The sequence below is a fragment of the Podarcis liolepis genome, assembly GCF_965112155.1.
Source record: "Podarcis liolepis genome assembly, chromosome: 3".
NCBI lineage: Eukaryota > Metazoa > Chordata > Lepidosauria > Squamata > Lacertidae > Podarcis > Podarcis liolepis.
This window is the reverse complement of record NC_139557.1, coordinates 25,962,408-25,986,256: the sequence shown is the minus strand read 5'-3', so window position 1 is coordinate 25,986,256 and position 23,849 is coordinate 25,962,408.

Here is a 23,849-nt window from a genome sequence, read left to right as displayed (position 1 = left end):
TTCTTCTTCTTCTTCTTCTTCTTCTTCTTCTTCTTCTTCTTCTTCTTCCTCCTCCTCCTTCTTCTTCTTCTTCTTCTTCTTCTTCTTCTTCTTCTTCTTCTTCTTCTTCTGTCTGAAGCTTGAACTCAATAGCATTTGGGCCCTCTGGAACTCCCACCAGCCCTAGCAAGAATGGCCAATGGCCATGGGTCATGGGAGCTGTAGTTCAGCAAGATCTGGAGGGCCAAATGTTCCCGACACCTGATCTATATCCAGAAATATGCAAGCAGTAAGCCTGGGAGTTACATTATATGGCCCGTGAGAGAGAGAGAGAGAGAGAGAGAGAGAGAGAGAGAGAGAGAGAGAGAGAGATGTTAAAGTGGGGGGGGGGGGAGAGCCACATCTGATGATTTCTGAAAAGGAATTAGGGGAGTGGTCTAAGATGAGATACAGCCTGCTGGTTATGTGGAGGACAAAAAAAAAGTTCCACTTTTTTTCTTTCTTTTATAGAAAAGTTTCCATAAGAGAAACAGGATATAATGCAGCTGGGACAGAAAGAGAAATGGACTGAAAGTGCAGACAAGATTAATCATAAATGTTCCATTGGCTTTTTGATATTAACAGCTGCCCTTGGCAAAGGTTTTCATTCAGCATCAACAGGACTGGCCTAGCCCCGATAACAGTAGTACCTGGCTCAAAATACTTGTGAAAAACTCCCAAGGTTGTTTTTCTTATCCTACTATCTTCAGGGAGTTTTAGTTCCACTTCCATCAGCACCAAGCTCACTATCTCGTTCCCCTATTTCAACCTTTGCCCAGAGCACAAATGCACCTTTAGAAGTAAATGGACCAAGATTTCTAAGTAAACTTTCAACCCAATTCTATACATGTTCATTTGGAATGAAGTCCTGCTGAGGTCCTCTGAAGTTACTCCCACGGTGTGGCTAGTATTGCAAGCTTAGAAATCGTTTCATGGATTAGGCTACCTGTGCGACATCCGTCAGATTACATTCCCTCACATGAACACACAGCAGTAGAATTCTGTCCCTTCTGCTGTGCTGCAGATGCCCTTACATTTCTCAGATATGGGCCAAAATTTTGCATGGTCAGGGCTCCGTGGGATTGGTGAAACTAAGGCCCCAACTGCACTCTATATTTGAAGCAGAATCATACAACTTTGAACAATCATGGTTTCCCCCCAAATTGACTCTTAATACATTGGAACTATATGTAATAAAATAATACTACAGTAGCAGCAAATAAAAAGCAAAATTATTCACCAGAGGCAGGGATCTATTTATGATTAAGTGCCTTCCTAAAGAGTGGGGATTTCGATACCATATTAAACATTTGAAAAGATGGAGCCTGATGGATCTCCTGGAGATGGATTCTAGTTGAGGGGGTCGTCTTGAAATCTCCCACCCTCATTCCTGCAGAACAGGAAATTGAAGGCCACATTTTGTCAAGTCCAATGGGGCTCAGATGGGAGTGTGCTTCTAGATGCATAGCCAGACCGCATATGAAAGCACACCTCACCACTCTTGTTGGAACTTGGTGTTTTAAGTATCGCTTATATTCCATGAATGAAACACTGTAGTATTCACTGCAGATATGCATATTTCAGCTCTTTTTGAACAGGGAGCCTATATTACTTACTTTTTTCACATTACTGACCTGGAAGGCCAGTATAATGGACTAAATTCATTTTGAAATATAGTGCATTAAAAGAAAAAGAAAAACTTTCCCCTTTCCTATTCCCATTACCCTCCTGAAAGAAAATGAGCAGTATGAGTAAAAATGTGCGCCAACTTCAAGAGCTAAGTATACCAAGTTGAAGCCTAGAGCACATTTTTACAACTGATTTATAAGTCCCTGAACTCTGCCTGGAAAAAGGACTTTGTGGTCTGCAATAACCTCTCTTTTTCTCTTTCCCCCTCCTCTGTCTGAATCACTTTGTATCTGATTTAGGCACTTATAATTTCCAGCTTGGGATTTGGCATACAAATTTTGCACTGCTTTGAAACCTTCTTTTCTCCAATGCATATTTCATGACTTTCTTATTCTCTAAACCCCAAGCTCTCTTTGCACAAATTCCTGAAACCCAAACTCAGAACCTCTGCGGTATACTTATCAAACTGGAGATGGTGTCATTCTAAAAAAGCTGTCCCTGACTTTAATGAGTGATCTAACAAAGAAAGGAAAGAAAGAGAGAAAACTTTTGAACATTTTTTTTTTAAAAGAAAGGAGGTGACACCAAAATGTAGGGATAGGATGATGTAAGGCTTTTGTACAAATGATTACTGCTGTGCAATAGTAGAGCAACTTCCCTTTGCTTAACTGCTACAGTGGCATTTACCTTCCTACTGTACAGAAATCATAGAGTGGGTGGATTTTCTGCAATTGCAGCTGTTTCCCGGGTCCAAATGAGACAATTTAGGCATTCTAAATCCCTCACATGATGAGGGATAAGCACACTGGTTCTGCCTTCATGTAGCTAGACCCCACCTCCAGTTTTAATTATATAGGTTCCTCACATGGCGTAGAACTCTGGTTTTCCAGGGTGCAAAATTGTGCCAGGAGCCTAAACCAGGAGAGCAGATACCCTGCTTATGAAGCTATCCAGCTCACAGAGGGCAATGGAGTGTGCCTCTGGGGGTGATGTCAAACTGCTGGAGAATCACAGTGCCCACTGTGGCTACAGAGAGTAGTAACTCATAACTGCTGTCTCTCGCATTGTTTTTGCTGTGTTAGCAGCACCGAAGTCACCTCTCCAAGGTGGTGTGTATTGAGGTCCTGGGCTGCCCAGACACCAAGACACCTCTCTTGGTCTCACTGATGTGGTCCAAAGGAAAGCAGAGCAATATATGTGACACCAGCTTGGCCACATGAGTTGCTGGAAGGAGGCAGACTTAAAGGGTTACTGAAATGGACTGAAGTAGAAGTACAAACAGCACTGTAAATTTGGGATTGTTTTGCCCACCCAGCGAATGCTGTGACATGGAATCTTTGGGCCCATCAGAACAAGTCATCAGAACAAGTCAGAGACTATGGAAGTTATAGTCCAGCAACATTTGAAGACCCACATTTTATCCACCCCTGGACTAAAGCTTACCAAACTGCAGCAGTGCCAATGCTGCTGTGGCCTTCATTTGGCCACCCAGATGTTGTTGGACTAAAGCTACCACAGTCTGCAACCATTGGCTATGCTGTCTTAGGGTGGTGGGAGTTGGGAGTCTGAAACAGCTGGAGGGCAACAGGTTCACTATCCCCCCATAAGAGTTACATGAAGGCACATCTCTTCATACATTAGAAGCAAGTGATTTACCAGTAAAACCAGAATAAAACCAAAAGGATGATGAAGAAATTAATTTGAAATAGTTCAAAAACTGCAATGGGCTTGGGAGGAAAGAGGAATGTGCTACTTAGCAACAGGTATGTGGAAAACTAGCAACAACATATGCAGGCATCTAATGTTGCATCTCCTTTTTAGGGAGATCTGTTGCTGGGTAAATCAAAATTGGTTTGATTGAGGACCATGCTGAGACACAAAGGATTGTGTGGGCATTATAGGCAAAAGCAACTCCATATTTCTGGAAAGCTAGTTGTACATTTCAGCAATGCATTTGAGAGGTCTTGTGCAACTTGTCAATTCATTCAGTTCAATTCGGTGGAAGGGATCTGTGCTTTCTTCACAAGGTGTTCAAATCACTGGAAGCGGGCAGAAGGATTTATTCTCTAACCTTAGGAAGAAGTGAGGGAGGTTTGAGATGGATTGTCTCCTCACCCTCTGGCCAACATGCCCTGTGAAGAGGAAGAAATGTGCGAGGCAGGCCAGGCAGGCAGATGTCCCACCAGGGCCTGATCTAGTCAGCTTGTTCCCTTCTCTCTCCCACTGCCCAATTTTGCACGGTATATCATTTGTTTTAATACTTTAAAACTGTGGACTGCCTTGGCAGTAAGGCAGTACTGTATAGAAACACAATGGTTGATGATGATGAGGAGGAGGCAGGGAGCTGCAGTTGAACTTTGTGGATTTCATTAAAGCTCTCCCCCACCCCATAATTTGAACACTGCTTGGGAAAGTTGTCCTGGAGTTGGAAGCAAAATACATTCTCTACAGCTTTATTTTGACACACTTTTTCAAATCATTATGTAGAGCAGTAGTTGAATTCAGGTGAACTGGAAACACAGTTTCCACATGCTTTGAGATACAAATGAAAACAGACCCTCTCTGGTAGATCCTTCCCCCCTCTTTTTCCTTTCCTTTTGCAGTTTCACAAAATTACCACATAGCTTTGCAGCCTTCTCACCCCCGACCCCGGAACATCAAATGAGTAAGTGGACTTGGGAAATTGCCTTGCATCAGAGTCAAGAGAGTTACAGTCCTCTCTCTGTTCTCCTATACTAGTTGATGACTTCTGTTGTATGAGAATGGAAAGCCAGGAGTCGAAGCTCAGAGAACAAAACTGCAGTGGACAATGACACTCTGGCCTCTGCGCTCAATGTGGCACAGCAATTTCAACATCTTTTCCATCTCCCTGCTTCCAAAAGTCAAGAAAATCAGTTTCCCTTCCACAGCTAACAGCCCTCTAATAGCATCTCCCTGCACCATGTAGATAATAAGCTATATACAATTGCCACATTTCCTGCTCACTTATTGTTTCAATCAAGTAGCACAGGTTTAAGGTAAAATGTGTTGTGCTGATGCTACAGTGGCCTATTTGTTCCCTAGCCTCCGAAGGATGCATAACAATTCTGAAAGTTGGGGAGAAGTGTACTGTTCTATTTTTATTTATTTAAAACGTTTCTGTGCCATCCTCTATCAGATCAGATTCTAGGGCAGTATACAGCAGAGAAGAGAACAAATTGTTTAAAAACTTAATGTCTGGATTACCGTATTTTTTGCTCTATAAGACTCACTTTTTCCCTCCTAAAAATAAGGGGAAATGTGTGTGTGTGTGTTATGGAGCGAATGCAGGCTGCACAGCTATCCCAGAAGCCAGAACAGCAAGAGGGATTGCTGCTTTCACTGCGCAGCGACCCCTCTTGCTGTTCTGGCTTCTGAGATTCAGAATATTTTTTTTCTTGTTTTCCTCCTCCAAAAACTAGGTGCGTCTTGTGGTCTGGTGCGTCTTATAGAGCGAAAAATACGGTACCTTGTGTTCAGAATCACAATAACATACCCTTCAATGTTTTTCCAGTGAAAATAGGGACACCCAGTGGTTTTTTTTCTAGGAAAAGGATGTTGGAACTCACTGTGAACACCGCCTTCATTCTCTTAGAATGGCAATAACACGCACTTGAGAGGAGCCGGCATTGACTTCTGATGAGTTCTGGCCGGGGGAAAAGCCCTGGGGACGTCCTATTCCATACCCTCCAACTTTTTTCTGATATGGACAGCCTACCATACCCTCCAACTTTTCTTCAATGAGAAAAGGGACGTCGTAAGGAAAAGTGAGACATTCTGGAATGAAATCAGAAACCGGTATTGTTTCTGTCAATCTGGGATTGTCGCTGGAAAATAGGGAATCTTGGAGGGTCTGCAATAAAAGACAGCAGATGCAAGTGATTCAGGAATGATACAGGTTAAAACACTGAGCCTATTTTTAAGAGGCCTAGGGGTCAACACAGGGTGCCACCACGATGCCGTAGTGAACTGAGCAGAATGGAAGGCAAGAGGCAGCCAGGGTTGTGTGTGTGCAATGTTGGCCTCTCACAGAGCGCTGCTGAAATTTGAAAGACCAAAGTCTGCCCCTGCCGTTGGCCTACTATGAAAGGACAACCATGACTGACACAAAGATTTATGGGGAGGTTGCTGTGTGCTCAGGAGTAGCCTCACCAGTGAATAGGCAGGTTCCTATCATGGACCATGCTCCATGTCACATCTTAGTGGCAAAATGTGGTCGCTTTTTTTAAAAGTGTGAACGCTTTCTCAAACTCAGATCTCCTAGAGCCACATCTGCTCTTCTGTCAGCTGGACTGAATGTCTATGATTCTGGTGTGGAGATGCCTGCTGCACTTAATTTTAGAATAAATGGCTTCTAAAATCCATCTCATTGGAATGCAGTAAAAACTTTCTCCCCTTGATGAAGGTTTTAATGTTGGTATGCCTGGGATACATTAAATATAAATACATTCCATTTTTAAACATCAAGTCTGAGGACATTTTTATTTGGCTTTCTGATGTTACTGCTTTATTCTTCCTGCCCCACTTCCCAATATTTTGGGAGCCAAAAACAGGTAGTTAGTGGCTGACTTTGCACGTACGCGTGCCATGTCTATTGGTGAGAGGTCTATTGGTGAGAAGTTGTGACTTTTGGATTTCTTCCAGAGTTGCACACAGGGAGGAAGAGAATGTTGGGGGTATTGGTCATTCATTTTCAGAAAACTGTCTTCGTGAGTTTCTGCAAGTAAGATGAAACTCTGGCTGTGAAGCTGAATTGTTTACACAGGTTTACAAAAATAAGACAGTGAAGTCATGGACATGCACAGTGCGTTATATGAGTGTGACTAAGAGAGAGTTTAGGTTTTGATCTGCTGAGAGGATGCAAGCAGATCTGCCACTGTGGGGATCCACGGCATTCTCTGTAAATAGCAAATGACAAAGTAATCTGCCTAGAACAATCGTGTGTTGCTCATCAATCAAGACTCAGGGCTGATTTCCTCATGCTTCACTGTGGACTGTATTTCAACTCTGCTTAATGCCTGGTCGGAAGTGTGCTGGGTAAATCTGTTTATAGCAACTTTCATGCCATAAACAGCCACAGAGAAGCTCATAAAAAGTGTCCTATAAACTAGGAACATTTGTTGTTGTTGTTTAGTCGTTTAGTCGTGTCTGACTCTTCGTGACCCCATGGACCAGAGCACACCAGGCATTCCTGTCCTCCATCTTTCCCAACATCGGGGTCTTTTGCAGGGAGTCTTCTCTTCTCGTGAGGTGGCCAAAGTATTGGAGCCTCAGCTTCACGATCTGTCCTTCCAGTGAGCACTCAGGGCTGATTTCCTTCAGAATGGATAGGTTTGATCTTCTTGCAGTCCATGGGACTCTCAAGTGTCTCCTCCAGCACCATAATTCAAAAGCATCAATTCTTCGGTGATCAGCCTTCTTTATGGTCCAGCTCTCTCTTCCATACATCTGAAGTGAGAGCTGGAAGTGAGAACTAGGAACATACCTGAACTAAAAATGCAGATGGGACTGGGAAATGCCTGTGATGTCAGGGTTTACCAAGGTTGTGAGGTGAACATTGGACTTCATTGGTTCTGGGTTGGATCATGAAGTTAAGGCCTCCTTCCATGTGTAGAACAACCTGAAATCCAGTGAAGGCTCATGCTGGTGGAGAGGTGGCAATATGATTTTGACAAATTCCACCTGCACTCCCCCACATCTAGGGAGTTCACATTTAGTTCACATTTAAAAGTGACTGTTCCTTATTTGCACTTTCCAAAGCAACATGCAAACTGAAACTCACCCACCCTTTGAAATTCACAGTCATCTGAATTTTGCAATGCAGTTCTCCAGCCGTGTAATGTGCATTAAAATTCTTATATTTGTGAAAATGACAAAAAATGCATAGAGTAAGGGGAATTGTTTTGCCAAAATGTGTGTAATCAGAAATTCACTGGTTATTTTTCAGGAGCATATTAAAAATACCGTATTTTTCGCCCCATAGGACGCACCGGCCCATAGGACGCATCAAGTTTTTTTGGGGGGAAATAAAGGGAAAAAAATTTATTTCCCCCCCCCGGCATTTGTGGGGCTGGCAGTGGGGAGAAGCGCTCTTCTCCCCGCCGCCCGCCTTCAGATCAGGTCCGGGGACAGCGGGGAGACGCGCTGCACCTCCCCACTGTCCCCGGAGCTTGCAGGGCTGGCGGCAGGGTCTCCCCGCCGTCAGCCTCCAAACCACTTCGGGAGACAGTGGGATGGCGGCGTTCCGCCTCCCTCTGTCCCCCGACCTTGTGGGGCTGGCGTTGGGGCTCTCCTGAAGCCTGGAGAGTGAGAGGGGTCAATGCGCACCGACCTCTCTCGCTCTCCAGGCTTCAGCGAAAGCCTGCATTCGCCCCATAGGACACACACACATTTCCCCTTCATTTTTGGAGGGGAAAAGGTGCGTCCTATAGGGCGAAAAATACGGTAAATAAATCACAATTTGATGTGAAAACGTGGAGAACGGAACATAAGAGTGGAAAAATGAAAAGCTGAGAGAACCCCAAATTGACAAATTTGCCTATCACTATCCATGTCATATTCCCTGGAAAAGACCCTGATGTTGGGAAAGATTGAGGGCACAAGGAGAAGGGGATGACAGAAGACAAGATGGTTGGACAGTGCTCTCGAAGCTACGAACATGAGTTTGACCAAGCTGTGGGAAGCAGTGGAAGACAGGCATGTCTGGCATGCTCTGGTCATGAAGAGTTGGACATGACTAAATGACTAAACAACAATCCATGTCATCCTTTCAGGCTGTTCTTGCGGAAACTTAAGATGATATGGCAAAGTTAACATCCCCTTTTCCTCTTGTGGGAGCATCCTGTGAGCAGAGTTCTTCTCACGGGAAATCTGGATCCAAACCTGTATGTGTGTGTAGCAGAAAATCTCCAGGATCTCCCTGGCCAAACCCTAGGTAGCACTCTTAAGTTTGCAAAGCTCAGAGAGGTAGCATTTGAAACCTCTGCTAGCATCTCAAGACAACCTTCTAAATCTACAGGTGATTGAAAAGCACTTGCCCTGAAATTGCCAAGGTAAAATATGGCTTGCTATATTCCGGTAAGTGACGGCGTAGGAGAATGAGGCTGCTATAGAAACAAGAGGAATCTTATGTTCCAATAGTGTGACAATGGCTGAAGGTCAGGCGCAGACATTTGATGAAAAAGAGCCTGACAGGTAAGTTTCCTTTTAAGTATTAATGACAGAAAAGAGAAGTGGAAAGGATAGCTCACTGCAGATACCTTGCTGGCTAATCACTAAAGTCATTCAGAAGATGACTGGGAGGTAGGGCACATTCCTCAACCATCACGACTGCATATGCATGCAAACTCCCTGTTTTAGAAGATATACACCGTTGAGACTGACTGATAATAGAATATATGACTGCTGAACTGCATGTGTAAAAAGAAAAAGAAAAAGCACACAGAAGCTCAAAGAATACAGAAGTAGACTAGGCTTCCTTTCCTGCCCTGTTGAAAAGGCTATTTCTACTGTGTGTGGTCTTATCAGTGCAGCCTTTGAGTCCTAAGTACTCTTAGAATAAAGCACAACTTGTCCTGGCCGTGCATAAGAATGAATTGCTCTTTGCCACTATGACATTCCAGACACCTGAGTTTACAATAATAAATATCTGCTAAGGCGGTTAGTCAACCCAACATTGTGAGGGAAGATGTCTTTGGACTGGTTAGGAGAGCTGTGTGTCAATGGCTTCTCAGGAATTCTCTGATTTGTGGGCAGAGAAATTGTGGGAAGGGGGCACTAATTTGCCCAGGGGGAGGAAAAAAACCTCCATATCTCCATTTCATGGTAGTGGGACTCATTAGTAGTAGTAGCTGTAGCCCAGTTTCTTCTTTCCTCTTTATTCTTCCATTCTCTTTTCTCTGCAGCTACATAAGGGAGTGATAGTGACTTTTTTGGCAACCTGGCAACCATTTTGCACACTCTGCAATGTTCCAGACACAACATTGTCCCAGGATGGCCCTGTGTAAATAATAATAATAATAATAATAATAATAATAATATGGCAGATGACGCTAAAAATGGTGAAGAATATTTTGAGAGAATTTTGCAAAGTATGCTTCTTTTTCTAGTGCAGGGTTGAGGAAAAAGAAAAATCTTTGGATTTTCCACCACCACTAAAAGAAAGGTCTTCTGGGAAATTTTGACTCAAATCTAGCATTTATTTATAAATTATGTAAAATCTAGACACTGAGATATGCCTGTGTTTCTTGTATTGTTGTTTTTTTGGGAGGGGGAATGGCCACACGAAAATTCACGCAGTTTACCAATATATCCATTTTTGCCTTGTATATGCATTTTTGTAAGAATCCACGTTTGAACATTAATTTCACCAATGTATGGATTTTAGGCATGCTTTTCCATTATATACATACATTTGTACAGATTCTTTGGATATAGAACTGTATCACAAAATTCAAGGAAGTCCAAGTTCTGATGGTGTTGTGTTTTGGGAGCACATATGGACCTGCAAAGTGAAAAATTGGTAGATTAAGTTCTGTTGAATTTAATGGGACTTACTTCCAGGTAAATGAGGGTAGAAATGCAGCCTTAGCATACTGGCTTCTTTGGAAATAACCCCCATTGAATTCCATGGAGCTCACAACTGAGTGAAATAAAGTGAATTGCACTGTTATTAACAGAATGCTGTATAGGACTGCAGCCTTCACCTTTCAAGATATAGTCTTTAACTAGTGCCCCCCTCAGTCTTTGTGAGGTGCTCTTTGAGCTGCCAGATGAATATATTTTATTTCCTGCATATTTTAACATTTTTGTACTATATAGTGTTTAATAATTTCTGGATTTTCCACAGTGTTTCAGCAATGAGTATGAGACTTGTGGCTGCCGTTGTGATTTCTCTGCTGTTCTTATGATACTTTTTGTTGTAGTTAATTATATGTTTTCAATTTCATTGTTAATAATGTTTGCTGCCCTGGGAATTCTAGTTGTTGAAGGATATACATTTATTAAACAAATCAGTAAATAAATAACAGTGCTGTAGCTAATGTAATGTGATTTCATGGTAGCAACTGAATTAGGCTAAGGTTCTCTTGAACAAGATGGAAAATAATAATAATAAAAATTTCCTAGATTACCTTGACCAGGGTTAAACATTGCCTATTTCTTCTTCTTCTTCTTCTTCTTCTTCTTCTTCTTCTTCTTCTTCTTCTTCTTCTTCTTCTTCTTCTTCTTCTGGCTGTTAGAACTCATATTCTTATGCTGCCCCTAACCACAATGTTTCTTCCTGACAGAAATCAAAGAAATGTACCTGACATTTGTCATGTGAAGGAGACAGTGGTTCTTCTCTCTGATGAGATGGAGAAGGTGTCAAGGTGACTCCTGGCTGCCCAGGGCACGGCAGGCAAATCTGCTTAGCTTCAACATCCATCTCCATGCCCCCCTAACAGGTATTTAGTATAAGGTAAGTGACTGAAGGGTGTGGGAGTCCATAGGCAAGCAAATGGAAAGAAGAAGCCCCATGGACAGGCATTTGCATGGCAGGCTCAAATAAATCCACCCTGACAGTGGAAATGCCTAGAGAATGTTTCAGCAGAGATATGCTAGCGGAGAGACAGTGAGACCCAGAGGTTGCTTTTAAATCACAGCTCAGCGGCGGACAAAGTGTTGATCTGTGTGACTCAACTTTGCTCAGGTTGCATGGTAAATTCTAGCTGTGCGGTGAAGGAGTTGTCAGGCTACCACAGTCAAATATAATTTCATTGTGTAGTGAGGGCGGTGGCGGCAGGGGATCACATCCTTTCACAGTTTGCTAAAAAAATGGAAGTGTTCCCATAATGCACTTAGTTTAGGTCAGGGGTGCCCAAACCTTTTTCAAGCAGGGCCAGATTTGATGAAGTGAACACTTGTGAGGGACAACCAAAGTTGTTAAGCTTTTTTAGGGATTTAACCCCAAAGTGGTTTTTTTGTTTGTTTGTTTTTGCAATCTTACCCCAAAGTTTCTGAACATTTTTTAGGATTTTACCCCAGGACACATACTGCCACGGGGGCCGGATTAAATCAACCAGTGTTATTTTCTTGGGCCTAGGACCCTCGTACCTACAGGACCCTAAAGGTAAAGGTAAAGGGACCCCGGACCATTAGGTCCAGTCATGTCCGACTCTGGGGTTGCGGCACTCATCTCACTTTATTGGGCAAGGGAGCCAGCGTACAGCTTCTGGGTCATGTGGCCAGCATGACTAAGCCACTTCTGGCGAACCAGAGCAGCGCACGGAAACGCCATTTACCTTCCCGCCAGAGCGGTACCTATTTATCTACTTGCACTTTGATGTGCTTTCGAACTGCTAGGTTGGCAGGAGCAGGGACCGAGCAACGGGAGCTCACCCCATTGCGGGGATTCGAACTGCCGACCTTCTGATCAGCAAGTCCTAGGCTCTGTGCTTTAACCCACAGCTCCACCCGCTTCCACAGGACCCTAAGGAAGTGTTAATTAGCCTCAACCAGAGTGAGGGCCTTTTCAACACTGGCTCCGACCTGGTGAAACGCTCTGTCTCATGAGACCAGGGCCCTGCAGGATCTGATTTCTTTCCGCAGGGTCTGTAAGACAGAGTTGTTCTGCCTGGCCTTTGGCTTGGAATCAGTTTGATTCCCTCCCCCTCTTTCTTTATTCCTTTCTCCTCCTGTGATGAGGCTGCATTTTAATGTTTTAATGTTGTATTTTAATCTTGTTTTTTAAGTTGTATTTCAATCAACTTGTTTTTATTATTGGTTGTTAGCTGCCCTGAGCCCAGCCTTGCCTAGGGAGGGTGGGGTATAAATAAAATTTATTATTATTATTATTATTATTATTATTATTATTATTATTATATATTTAAAATTGAGACTGGAGATTTATGGCTGGTTCACTGTTTAAAGCTTTTAAAGTGGAGCTCAGAGGAGCCCCAGAAAAGGTGCATCCCTCCCCTCTACTCATGTTGAAAGTCTGGATTTTCATGTGTTCAGTGAGGAAACAGAAAGCAGTTGGCGGTCATTCTGCTTGTGTGTCTGTTACCCAAAAGGCAGTTCAGTGGTGACAGAGGGTGGGAAGCAACGGCAAGCCACCTACCATTTTGAATTCCCCACAATGCACTGCGTTTTAGAGATCTTAGTCCCTGTCAGCTGCCCAAGTGTGCTGGGTGATTTCACCAACTCCGCTAGGATAACTCATACAGGATTTCAGAAGATTATACAGTGGTGCCTCGCAAGACGAAAAGAATTCGTTCCGCGAGTCTTTTCGTCTTGCGATGTTTTTCGTCTTGTGAAGCACGGTCCGTCGCAACTGCACCTCTTCAAGCGGCTTTTTAAAAAAAGCGCAAGATGTTTTCGTCTTGCGAAGCAAGCCCATAGGGAAATTCGTCTAGCGAAGCAACGCAAAACCGAAAAACCTTTTCGTCTAGCGAGTTTTTCGTCTTGCGAGGCATTCGTCTTGCGGGGCACCACTGTATTTTCTCGTGCAATAAAGTTGTGGCAGCAGAAATTTCCTTTCCCCCTCCAAAACAAGACAGTAACATTTCACAAGCAATCTCTTTCTCTTTTCAAATAAGTTCTGTATTGTAGCATCCAATATCCATTCACTTGGGATGCGCAAGTGTATTATTATCTCTAATTTTTAATGTTGGAGTTCAGATTTAATGATGATTAATCCAATTAGGCTGCCTGTTACGGTATTAATAGCTCAGGACTGTTTTTAAGTACCTCTCATTTTGACTTCCCTCACGCGTGCTTGGAATGTTTCGATTTTCAAAGGCTACACCAGCTTAGATTACTCCTGTTAGTGTAAAACCAATGTGTAGGAATTAAACATTATTGCCCTGATCGCTGCTATGGTGCATTACAAGAAGAAATAGGCTTCTGTCTACAAAAACCCTTTTTTTTTTTGAGATGGGAAACTGGTGCTAAGTTCCAAAAGGCGTCCAATCCCTAGGGCTGCATGCACAATTCCATCCCTGGATACTATGAATATGGGTCAAATAAAATGGCTGATGAGGTTTTCACTGGCAACATCAAGAACCTGTTTTTTTTTAATTAAAGATTTTCTTGGGTTACAAAAGTACATACATTGTCCCTATTTTCAGATCAGAGAGGACCTGTTTTAGAGGAAAGGGATGTCAGCAACTCTGCTTATCAGAGGCAATGATTCCCCTATTCACTGTGGCAGTATATCTGGCTGGCAGATGAAATTGTAATCATCTTCCCTTCAACATGTCATTTGTATAAAACAGAAATCTAAACACAGGTGTTATTATTTAGATGCCAAAATAATTTTGCGTTTCTGAAAAGAGGAACTCCTGTGCAACACCCCCCCACTTAATGCACTCCCTTGCTTTTGTCATTAGGTGGCGCCGTGGGCTTAGCTGGCTATTGCGTCCTTGTGGTTGTTGCTCCAAAGGCTTTGTCAGGGGCCAGATAGAGCTCAAAACAGTTTTATTTCTATGCTCTCCCTCAAGCTTCACCAGTTTATTCTAGTATTGTATTTACATTGTCTAGTCAATGATGGATTCCCTGACGTTTTGCAAGGAATCAGCCAATTCTGTTCGTCTCATCGGAATAGGTGTGGTGTTTCTTTCTAACTCAACGAATGAGCTGTAGATGGAATCTCCCAAACAATATTTCCAATACCATTATTAGTTCTGTCAATTATCACACCTACCTGCTTAACATGTACCTTCACAGGGCTTTCCCCCCCGCAGCCTGAACTAACCAGAACTCAGTCCTGGCACCTCTTGGTGGGCGCCATTGCCATTACAAGTGAATAAGGGAGCCATTCATGATGAGCTCTGACACCTCTTTTCCTAGAAAAATAGAATTGTACCTTCATTCTATGGATGGTGCTGCCTTTTACTGAGTCAGACTATTGGTCTACTTCCTTGTCCCCAGCACTGAGCCTTTTGGGCTTGCCGATCGGAAGGTTGGAGGTTTGCATCCCCATGACAGAGTGAGCTCCTGTTGCTCTGTCCCAGCTCCTGCCAACCTAGCAGTTCAAAAGCACACCAGTGCAAATAGATAAATATGTACTGCTGTGGCAGGGAAGGTAAACAGCGTTTCCGTGAGCTCAGAAGCAGTTTAGTCATGCTGGCCACATGACCCGGAAAGCTGTCTGTGGACAAATGCCGGCTCCCTCGGCCTGAAAGCGAGATGAGCGCCACAACCCCATAGTCGCCTTTGACTGGACTTAACCATCCTGGGGTCCTTTACCTTTTACCTTTACTCAACAACTGTCCTGGATTAACGGGGCATCACATTCTTTGGCAGCCATTTTGGGTGCCATATTCTCGTGCAATTTTGGGATGCAATCTCATGCAGGTCACATGACTTGTGCAGGAGGGTGGTCCTGGAAGATGGCGTCCTGGTTTTCTCCTGTATCGTGTTGGAGGGTAGGCTAGCTCAGCATTGTCTTCACATTGGCAGGCAGCAACACTTCAGGGTTTCAAACGGGGGACATTTCCAGCTCTTATCTGGGGCATCTGTGGAATGAACCAGGGACTGTCTGAAGGCAAAGTGATGCGCTATCACAGAGCTATGGCCCTTTGCATACTTGTTTGGGTACACGTGTAAGGCTTGTGGTGCAGTGGTTAGAGTGTCGGACTACAACCTGGGAGAACAGGGTTTGAATCACTACTCAGCCACGCAAGTCATTGGGTGACCTTGGGCCAATCACTGGCTCTCTGGCTAACCTACATCACAAGATTGTTGTAGGGATTAAATGAGGAGGAGAACATCACCTTAAACTCCTTGGGGGGAAAGGTGGAATATAAACAAGAAATAGTGACACAGTTTTTATATGTAGCACAAGCAACGGATCGAACCAAATTCAGATGAGACTGCAGGGGAAACAACTTGATTTGTTCCACGAAGATTGGTATCCCTTGTAAAAGTTTAACAAGGATGTGGGTAGGCTTAGCCTCCAGCAATTCAGTCAACGTTGTGGCAGGGTTATTTGAAAATACAGAGCAGTAGTTTGGGCTTTTAGGAAACTATCCTGACTATTCCAGGAGTTGAATCTGTGCTGGATCTGGGAATAAAAAAGGGGAGCTCAGGGATACAACTTACACTCCCACCACTCTCATACCAATATTATAGGAAACTTTAGATTCTCTCCAATGTGAAGCAGAACAGGAAATACCGCAATTCCCATTTCTGTCAGACTCCTGCTAATAATGGATTTGAGAAGTCCATTTGCAAGCAGAGTCCTGCTAGAGTTCAGTGAAGAGTTTGCACAAAAGCTGACTCTGCTGGCTTTTACAGCCTCTAGAGACTTCTGCTGACATGAGAATTCCCAGCCTCTGGAGAGTCAGTTAATGTTTGGTCGCTTGGAATCCTTATAGCTGTGCTGAGAAAAGTGAACGAGCCAGGAAGACTAGTTTGATGCATTCTGAATTAAAAGCCGCTCTCGTGTTTTAATTTTTTTCCCAAAAAATTTCTTTTTGTTTCATTAAAACAACCCTAATAGCCAATTGACAAGAAAGAGGGTTATATAAACACAGCATTATAAAGGGGTTTTGAATGCATGTCTCTTGTGCAATTTTACAAATGCTTTATCAGCCGGGCTGCAGAGTGTTTTATTAAGTTCCAAAAGAATTACTTACAACTTACAAGGGAACTGTTTTATTGTTCCTCAAACGCACTAAAAATGTAATGGATTTGCATGAAAACGTACTTAAAAACCACAATGCAAAAGCTGCAGAGTTTTAAAAAAACCCTTCCCTTTCTATATTCTATATGTGTACACCCACCCCCACCATGTGGCTTTTCTCCTCAACCACGTTGAGAACCTTTAACCTTTTCTGCTCCTTCACTGATGAGCAAGTGTCATAAGGTCTGGAGGACCTTCGAGGCAAACTTAATTAATTTCAAGATTCATTGAAGGGTTGGAGGATTTCCAGTAAAGTGATTGTGTCACGCAAGTCCAGCTGGTTGAACAGCCTTAGGGTGCTCCTAGAGCTCTTGCTGAATAAAACTAAAGATGCAGGAAGGACTTTAGCAAGATGTCTTGGCTGCTCTGCCAGGTATACAGTAAAGAAGAGCAGGAAACAGTAGAGAGGACCAGGTTTCCTTAGATTGGGCCTTTTAAATTTAATTAATATTCTCAGGGAAAGTCCAAGTCAGAGCCGTCTTTCCCATTGGTCTTAGTGGTTCGTTGCTCCAGGGCACGGCCTCTCAGGGGCACGTGGCACTGTGGGTTAAACCACAGAGCCTAGGAATTGCTGATCAGAAGGTCGGCGGTTCGAATCCCCGTGACAGGGTGAGCTCCCGTTGCTTGGTCCCTGCTCCTGCCAACCTAGCAGTTCGAAAGCACATCAAAGTGGATAAATAGGTACCGCTCTGGCGGGAAGGTAAACGGCGTTTCCGTGCGCTGCTCTGGTTCGCCAGAAGCGGCTTAGTCATGCTGGCCACATGACCCGGAAGCTGCACGCCAGCTCCCTCGGCCAATAAAGCGAGATGAGTGCCGCAACCCCAGAGTCGTCCGCGACTGGACCTAATGGTCAGGGGTCCCTTTACCGAACATTCTCAGGGAAAGTCCAAGTCAGAGCCGTCTTTCCCATTGGTCTTAGTGGTTCATTGTGCCAGGGCGCTGGCCTTTCAAGGGCACCCTAGCGAGTGGGGGAGCTGTGCGACTTTGCCAGCAGCCTCTCCTTTCCCTGCATACCCACCAGCTGTGCCCCGCCAACTATATATTTTTTTTAAATAAATTTTTTTATTGGTTTTACCAAGATTTTTTATAGACAATACAAACAAATAAAGAAACAAACAAACATGTATAATTTCATATCCTTTTTTTCATAAACCTCACTTCTCGGACTCCCCCAAACCTCCCCTTTCTACATCCCAATTCCCAAAATTATTTCAGCAAATCCTAACACTTAATTTTATCAGATTTGTCCCTTATTCTTTTCTTTTACTTAATCTTTTACAGCTGTAAACCCCTCTTTTTTCCTAAAACCTTGACATTTTAGCTTTCATTAATTTTGCAATATTTCTTAAGATAAATTTTAAATTTCTTCCAATCTTCTTCCGCCGTCTCTTTCCCCTGATCACGGATTCTGCCAGTCATTTCAGCCAGTCACATGTAGTCTATCACCTTCATCTGCCATTCTTCCAGAGTGGGTAGATCTTGAGTCTTCCAATGCTTTGCAATGAGTACTCTTGCTGCTGTGGTGGCGTACATAAAAAAGTTCTATCTTTCTTTGGCACCAATTGGCCGACAATGCCCAAGAGAAAGGCCTCTGGTTTCTTAGGGAAAGTACATTTAAGCACCTTTTTCATTTCATTATATATCATTTCCCAGAAAGCCTTAATCTTCGGGCACGTCCACCAAAGGTGATAAAAAGTACCTTCAGTTTCTTTGCATTTCCAACACTTATTATCAGGCAAATGGTATATTTTTGCTAGCTTGACTGGGGTCATGTACCACCTGTAAATCATTTTCATAATATTTTCCTTTAAGGCATTACATGCCGTAAATTTTATACCGGTGGTCCACAACTGTTCCCAGTCAGCAAACATAATATTATGACCAATGTCCTGTGCCCACTTTATCATAGCTGGCTTAACTGTTTCATCTTGTGTATTCCATTTCAGCAACAAGTTATACATTCTAGACAAATTCTTAGCATTGGGCTCTAACAATTCTGTTTCTAATTTTGATTTCTCCACCTGGAAGCCAATTTTCCTGTCTTGTTTATAAACCTCCATTATTTGATAAGAATGGAGCCAATCTCGTACTTTGGTCTTCAATTTCTCATGACTCTGTAGTTTCAATTTGTCGCCCTCTTGTTCCAAAATTTCCCAATACTTTGGCCATTTGGCCTCCATATTGAGTTTTTTCACAGCTTTAGCCTCCAATGGCGACAGCCATCTAGGATGTGCCCCGCCAACTATATGGTTGGCGGGTGTGCAGCTTCCTTCCCAAGCCTCTGCACCTGCTAAAGACGGCCCTGCTCCTGGTCGTCGTTGTCCTCCTCCTGCTTCCTGGCGAAAGGCAGCGCGCAGCCTTCCCAGGTGCCTTCTCGGGTGCCCAGACACCAGAGAGCATGTCTGCTAGCACGTTTTCCTGCTTGATCGCCGCCACCACACTGGGGATCAGGGCGGTGGGGGAGGCAGAGGACATTTTCCACTGCCCCCTCCCTTGTTTTGGAGTTGCCAGAGGGGGGCCACAAGAGGGATCTTTGCACCACGGTGCCAGATATGCTTAAGATGGCCCTGGTCCATGTCCATGTCGAACTTTGGCTTTGGCCCTGTATACCTGAAGGAGCGTCTCCACAGCATTGTTCAGCTCAGACACTGAACTCCAGCTCCGAGGGCCTTCTGGCGGTTCCCTCTCTGTGAGAAGTGAGGTTACAGGGAACCAGGCAGAGGGCCTTTTTGGCAGTTGTGCCTGCCCTGTGGAGTGCCCTCCCATCAGATGTCAAGGAAATAAACAACTATCAGACTTGTAGAAGATATCTAAAGGCAGCTCTGTTCAGGGAAGTTTTTAATGTTTGATGTTTTAGTGTGTTTTTAATATTCTGTTGGGAGCTGCCCAGAGTGGCTGGGGAAACCCAGTCAGATGGGTGGCATATAAATAATAAAATTATAATATTATTAATGTCATGCAATTAAGTTATGCATCAGAGTAACTGCCTATACATGAAAGGCATAGTATAAAAGAAAAGAAATCTGCTCTTACACTTTCTAAACAAGGTAGGAAGGAATTCTAACTCTCTGGCTCAGGAAGGTCATTTTGATTCTTGGCTGGAATGTGTCCTGCAACTGCGACTAATGCCTCTTGCTTGCCTGGATGAGGGATGGAGAAATGTGCATGTATAGAAATCACTGACTTTTAAGTGGCTAGAATGCAGCCTATTGCAAGTAGTCAAATATTATAGGAATATAATGTTCCTCTGTCTGCTTTTGCCTCATATCCCACCTTCACAGGATGTGGCTCCCAGAAGGTTGCTCACATGGGAATGTGGCCCTCAGACTGGAAAAAATCCCTCCTGATACTAATGGATGTGGATACCAGAGGTGGATTTAGGGAAGCGCTACCAGTTCAGTTGCACTGGGTGCAGAGCCTCAGGGCCACTGCAGGGGATGCCACTATTCTAAGATTTAGAATAGAGCATGAGAGGTAAGGCAAAGATAAAGGGACTCCTGACCATCAGGTCCAGTTGTGACCGACTCTGGGGTTGCGACGCTCATCTTGCTTTACTGGCCGAGGGAGCCGGCGTACAACTTCCGGGTCATGTGGCCAGCATGACTAAGCCGCTTCTGGCGAACCAGAGCAGCGCACAGAAACGCTGTTTACCTTCCTGCCAGAGCAGTACCTATTTATCTACTTGCACTTTGATGTGCTTTCGAACTGCTAGGTTGGCAGGAGCAGGGACCCAACAAGGGGAGCTCACCCCTTCACGGGGATTCGAACTGCCGACCTTCTTATCGGCGAGTCCTAGGCTCTGTGGTTTAGAATAGAGCACAAGAGGTAAGGGGCACCAAATTTTGGAATCATACAGGGTGCCACTGAAATTTGAGACTCCAAGGTCTGCCCCTGTGGAAAGTTCTAATAATCACTGCTATTAAATAACATTTTGTGCGTGTACAAATACATCTAGGGCCTCTTCCCAGTTCTTTTGTTTCCCAGGAAGCGAAGAGTTGGAGCCTTGTTTTGAAAGCACCTTGGAAACGTTAATGTTATTAGTATGACTACAAAAAAAGTCCTGATTTTTCAGCTGCAAAGTTGAAACTGCCTTATCAGCCATGGCCTTTCCCCACAATAGCCTTGTAATTTCAAATTTCATGTGTTTTTCCCACTCGCCCTGTACACATTATGTCTCAATAAACTCTTTGACCCATTATTCTTCAAACAAACAAAGGAAAAAGCGTGATGCCAGTTCTGATGGTGATAAGAGGAAAAGCTCACGTGCGAAAGCTGAAGCTGCAGGTGATACAAATACATAAACTAAAAATGGAGAGAGAATTCCTAACATTGAATCTCTAACCCATGTATTATCCAAACCTTAAAAAAAAAAAAACCAGAACAACAGGAACATGGCAGCAAAGCTCTAATCTAATGTATACGTCATTGTAAATTTGAAGAAGCTGATCAATGTTAACATTTCATCCTAACTTTGACAGATTAGGAGTCAGTGGGAAAGGTCAGCAATGCTGACATTTATTTGTTTATTATACTTACACCTAGTTCTTCCTCAGGAGATCAGAGCAGCTTAAAAATGTTTTTGAGGCAATCTTTTGTCCAGGGAGTTCCAGGGTCATACACCTTCACCATCACCAGTAGAACTGTATTGCTTGTCAACAAGCAATTTCCCAAAGCCATTTGCCAACAAATCTGATGAACTGCAATGTGCTTGGGTTAATAACCACATCCCAGTCTTCTCTGCACCTTTCCTCAGTAAATAGCAAAAGTTCCCATTCTGTATGAAGCCTTGCAGCCTATCATTTCTAGAATTTACAGGTAAACCCGGAGGTCAGCAAAATTGCGTTTGGCTGATGACCAAACATCATCCTCGTGTCTATTATTTACCACGAAGTGGCATTTTACTATAATATATCAAGTACTTTATCATCTTATCTGAAGATAGCTGCTAGAGGAGGAGCAACTCATATGAAAAATAAGAGAAGTAGCTACCAGCAGAGGACAAAACCTTTCTCAGCAGCTGTGGGATATATAAATGAGCACAGAAGAGGCACAGCCACCTTGGAAAGGAGCAAAGTGATTGAGAAGAATCTCAAGGAGGATGACATCAGTGTGGCCAAAAACGTGAAATTACACCTACTAGGGACTGGAGAATCTGGAAAAAAGCACAGCTGTGAAGCAGAAGAAACAAACCAGAGCTTTCTGACAGTAAGAGCTGTTCTGCAGTAGAGTGGACTCCCTTGGGAGAATGTGGATCATTGAAGATTTTAAAGCAGAGGTTGGGTGGCTATCTGTCATGGGTGCTTTAGTTGAGATTTCTGCATTGCAGAGGGTTGGACTCTGGGTTCCTTTCAATTTTACGATTCTATATTGCATTATTTTGGCTGAACTGATGAAGTGCACTTAGCACTTTCCCAGCACACCAGGGTTGGGAGAAGCATACAGGAGGGACTCACCAGGACCAGCTCAAAAATGTTGCGGTCTGAGGTATAGGACAATATGGTGCCCCTTTCCCATAAATGAGGTTTCTTTTATTGAGTGTTTGTTTCAATGTTTTGATGAAATTGTGTTCGTATTTTCCGTAATTGGTTTTGTACCAGTGAACCACTGAGAAGCAACTTAGAAGCCAAATGAATTGGACTCCAACTCCCATCATCCTCAGCGAGCAGGGTCAATAATCGGAAGTGATGGGAGTTGTAGTTCAAAACACCTGGAAGACACCAAGTTGGGAAGGCTGGCTAGGTCGTTAACTGCACAGTCCCAGACAGACTCAGCCTCCTTCACCGCTGGCCTGGCCACACATGTTTACCAGCCATAGGAAGAGAATTCCCCATGGCTGGTGGGATCTTGGGGTGGTCTTCCTGCGTAAAAATGTATTTTCAAATGGGCTAATCAGTGGTCTCTCCTGGAGAGCAGTACCTGTCTGGTTGGCTGGCCATTGGCCGATGCCTTGTTTGGATGGGCAGCAAGGCTTAAAAGGCCAGCTGCATGTGGCTTTCACAGTGCAGTCAGGTAGAAGTCTGGAATCGATATACATCCAATGTCTGAGCCAAAGCTCTGCCTACAGCTGTAGTCAATAAAGTGGTGTCCATTTTTAATTCAGATCGTTGCCTGTCTGAGTTTGTACTGTCGCACCTCGCCATAGCATTAGGCCGGGTTGGGGGAAGTACTGGGACTGGGACCACAAATAGGGGGAATATATTTTTATGACCACAAATGGGGGGAATATACTGGGACCACAAATGGGGGGGAATATACTTTTATGAATATTTACCCAGAAGCAAATGCTGTTTTACTCCCATAGGTAAAGGTAAAGGGACCCCTAACCATTAGGTCCGGTCGTGACCGACTCTGGGGTTGCGGCGCTCATCTCGCTTTATTGGCCGAGGGAGCCGGTGTACAGCATCCGGGTCATGCGGCCAGCATGACTAAGCTGCTTCTGGCGAACCAGAGCAGCGCACGGAAATGCTGTTTACCTTCCCACCGGAGCAGTACCTATTTATCTACTTGCACTTTGACGTGCTTTTGAACTGCTAGGTTGGCAGGAGCAGGGACCGAACAACAGGAGCTCACCCTGTCACAGGGATTTGAACCGCCAACCTTCTGATCGGCAAGTCCTAGGCTCTATGGTTTAACCCACAGCGCCACCCGCGTCCCTTTTTTACTCCCATATAATATTTTTAAATGGCAGTCTAACAGTGCAATCCTGTCTACCGTATGTCTACTCAGAGGTAAGGCCCTTTGAGCTTGTTGGGTTGTGTTCCCAGGGAAGTGTGTTTGGGGAGCTGTTAACAGAATGTGCCTTTTCCAGCAGGGAGAAACTGCAGGATTAGTTGCATTTAGAATCTTGCTCTGTTTCGTTGAGTGCTAATTTTCAAGTGAAGCATCTCACAGTATGGTTATAAGCTTTCCATCTGCAGAATAACCCCTGCAATAAAAAAAATCAATACACACACACAATGGGAAAATCAGGTTGTTCCTGCCCATAGGTATATGCGGCATTGTGCTTTAAACAACTGTAGATTTGCTTTGATTCCGGGAGAATGGATCATCGGCAGGACTCCGTGTGTATTTATGCACATGGGTTCGACTAGTTCTTTCATCTATCACAGTTTCCTGTTTTTAAATATCCAGCTTTAAAATCTAAATCCCTGCTGCCCCGCATAGCTAGAATGATGCTTTGTATACCAATGAAGAGTAGATTAAAACTGCATCTCTGCCAATGGGTCCCAGCACACCCGTTCGCACACAGGGAGAGGACAGAGTATCTGATTGCCGAAAGAACATTTTATTACATAGGGGGGGAAGCAATTTAATGTTTTTCTATATATATATTTCAGGCAACTCTCTGAGCCTTGCATGATCCTACTCAGGGTAAGGAAGGCATCTGGAAAGATACAAGAAGCCATACCAACTGTCTAAGACTTTCTGAAACTGCCTTTGGGCTGCCTTGCTATAAAATGTCTACAATATACAGGTTGGAAGGTTTACTGTGAATATCACTTTAGCTCACCAAAGCATC